The sequence below is a fragment of the Octopus bimaculoides genome, chromosome 1, assembly GCF_001194135.2.
Source record: "Octopus bimaculoides isolate UCB-OBI-ISO-001 chromosome 1, ASM119413v2, whole genome shotgun sequence".
Lineage (NCBI taxonomy): Eukaryota > Metazoa > Mollusca > Cephalopoda > Octopoda > Octopodidae > Octopus > Octopus bimaculoides.
The window spans coordinates 23,637,586-23,641,332 of NC_068981.1; positions in this window are offsets into that span (position 1 = coordinate 23,637,586).

A 3,747-nucleotide genomic window follows, 5' to 3' on the forward strand; every position below is an offset into this window, starting at 1 on the left:
ACACACACACACACACACACACACACACACACACACACATATATATATATATATATATATATATATATATGTTTTCCAGGTAGTGAACTGGTGATGGGTTCGTTGGAAATATGTAATCAATGTGTAACTGGTCATCTGGTACATTTTACTGTGCCCATTCTATTGCGAGCAATGAAATTGAGTCATGTGCCTTCAAATTACTTCATTGTTTCTTCTCACCAGTCTCAGTGGGTCTGGAAGCAACCATGAGCGCTGCACTTTATATAAAAAGAAACAATAAAATATGATCTGGTTAACTTTTGCCAGTTGTGGGTGAACGGAGTAAAGGTCACTGATTTGTATAATTTTACCGTCCCTATGTCATCTGAGTGGTTAACTCAGTAAACTCTCAGCAACCCAACTTCATTCTGCATTTAACATGTATCATATGACCATGGAAAAGAAACCACAATAACCAATGAAAGCACAGCAATTGGATGAGATTTTTCTTTTTTTTTTTTGAGTTCTGGAAGAGATTTAGGTGCTGCATTTTCCATGCTAGCGGTACGGAAAATAATGAAACAAAAGAATGGATCGTGAAGAGTGATACATTTTTGACATGTTACAAATCGTTCTGTTTTTGCAACTTAATTTGCATAGGAAATTACCTCAGCTTTATGTCTTAAACGAAAATGCATAACCGCACTTATCGATAATTTACATAGTAATAATTCACTGTAATCCTTCAAGTATTTATTTATAAGAAAATATCTCTGAATAATTGTTCTTTCAATCTTTACTTAATATATTTATGGTTCCCGTACTAATTAACTTGATCAAAAACAAACAAAAAAAAGCTCAAACAACTACATCAAAAATTTTTACTTGATTGAAGCAGTGCGTTCAAATCTTATCTGCAGAAGTTAAGAGAAACGTAGTGGATAATTATACTAGTATTCAACTTTGCACTAACGGACTTAATCAATCAGCCACTTGCTCTTTGGTGTTGTAATTAATATGGTCCAATCTTGTTTGTTTCTTTTTCCAAGACCACATCCCTTTGGGACGTAATTTCTAATTATGTTTTCCGTTGTAGTATTAACTTCGCTCAATCCAAGCTGAGTATAAGCGGAATTAATATTGCTCTCACCCAACTATCCTTGTGTTACAATGTATACAAATATTATAATTAGTGGTTACTATCCTTAGTCCTTAGATTAAATTGGAGATAGAAATAAATAAATCATAGAAGGCAAATCTGATGACAAAAATAATTGAAGAAATATAAAATAAGGTATTGAGAAATTACATATTCATCAGAGCACTCCGTCGGAACTAGTAGCGATGTAATTGTAGAAGACAGTACTAGCACAACCGATAATGATTATTACATATACAACTCCAATATGTCGAAGGGGTTTATAACAAAGAGTAAGAGATACATGGTACCGAAGACATTCGAACGCGAAGCACAGCATCTTGGTATAAGTTCTTTTATGCTTAGTATTTTTTCTTGATATCATGTCTTTTGGCGTTGGGCTGGCAAGTCACTGTTGTAATTTATAGAAGAAAAGCTTATGAACCTACTTAACTAGGTCTACTCTGGTTGTTCAAACTTACAATCAAAGGTGTCTCCGCCGTCACAGTTGAGATCTTTTGTAAACCAGTAAATGTATTCTTCAAAGCCTCCTTGTTTTAAAGATAGATGTACTTTGAAGCTATACTTTAACGAGTTGCAGCAAAACGAATGACCGTATGTAGATATTCTCGTTGTACAGGAGAATGTTGTAGGGCCGTGAGATGTGCTTTGACATGAAGTAAACCCCAAGGAACAACGGTTTGCGTCTCTTCTCTTTTTATTTCCTATGTAATAACCAGTTTACCAATATGATACTTCATCTACCAGTTTTTGAGATTATTATAATTATTTATGTCTTTTATTATAGATGTTTGTTTTCCCTGAAATCAACTCAGAGAAGAAGAATACTCATGCAGGTGTTTCCACCCCCTCTACAGTTATGGGCCAAGACACTTGCATGAGGGGAGTGTTACTTCTCCGAAGACCTTCTTTTCTACTCTAGGCACAAGGCCCGAAATTTTTGGGGAGGGGGCTAGTCGATTAGATCGACCCTCTCCCCAGTACGCAACTGGTACTTAATTTATTGATCCCGAAAGAACGAAAGGCAAAGTCGACCTCGGCGGAATTTGAACTCAAAACGTAAAGACAGACAAAATACGCTAGGCATTTCACCCGGTGTGCTAATGTTTCTTATTTCTTTATTGCCCACAAGGGGCTAAACATAGAGGGAACAAACAAGGACAGACAAAGGGATTAAGTCGATTACATCGACCCCAGTACGTAACTGGTACTTAATTTATCGACCCCGAAAGGATGAAAGGCAAAGTCGACCTCGGCGGAATTTGAACTCAGAACGTAACGGCAGACGAAATACCGCTAAGCATTTCGCCCGGCGTGCTAACGATTCTGCCAGCTCACCGCCTTTCCCCTGAAGACCTTCTGCTGTTGAATTCTCTCTGAAGATTCTTACTGCCTCATCCTCAGTTCAGCTCTAATTGAGCTGGCTTACAATCGAATACTTTCTACCTGTGACCATCTCTGCCTTGTTTTCGGGAATAGAATATCTAAGATAACCTTATTCAAGATTTTCATCCATTTTTTTTTCTCTTAAGATCACACTGTGTAATTATTAGTTTGAGTTTTGGCAGCATTTCTAGCTGAGACCTCCAGTAACTCGTTACTGAAACTGGTGTGTTTCTTTAAGTGAACAAGTGTTGGAACACTTGTAATTTTTGATACTAAATCAACTTCAAGTGTATTTGTTTTCGTATTGTTTTATTGCCTTTTACGCTTACAACGACATTTTCTCCAAAAAAAAAAAAAAGATACTAATAATAATAATAAATAAGCAAAACAGAAGAAAATGAATATAAAAAATGAAAATTATCTTCATAAAGTCATCAGTATCATCATAAGTTTTTGTCGTTGTGTTTTACACCACCTACTACAAATTAGTTCAAATTTTAAGAATATATAGACAAATACAAAGACTGGAATCATTTGGAAAAATTGAGGCGATATTATAGTAAACGAGGTTTCTTCGAGTTGTGGTTATCACTAGCTGAGAGCGATATATTATCACCGATAGATTTAATATCAAACTCTTGTTTACAAATACATAATGTTTTGTTCATTTGAAAAGAAAATGGCGATGGTTTTTGAGCTGATAAAAAGAAACGCACACTTACATACGTGCACACCCACACACATATACATTTCGCTCAAATAAACATACAGATATGCATTCTGCGCGTGCGCACACACACAAAATACATGCATTTCGGATACACACTCGCATACAATATCACATTCCTGTACATAAAACGCACTGCTCGCATACGACATAGATAAATGTAAACACAGCGGTGTACTTTGAAAATTCAAAACATCAAAAAGAAGAAACTACATGCGTGACTAAAAACCTTACAGCAAACCAAGTTTGTATTTTGCTATAATGGTTACTAATTAGTTATAGACAACTATGATGTGTTCTTTGTTGTAAGTGATATACAAAGACTATCAATTTTCAAGTGCAGGGTATCTTTAATCTATCTATCTATCTATCTATCTATCTATCTATCTATCTATCTATCTATCTATCTATCTATCTATTTATCTAGCTAGCTAGCTAGCTAGCTATCTGTCTGTCTCATTCTCTCTCTCTCTCTCTCTGTATATATATATATATA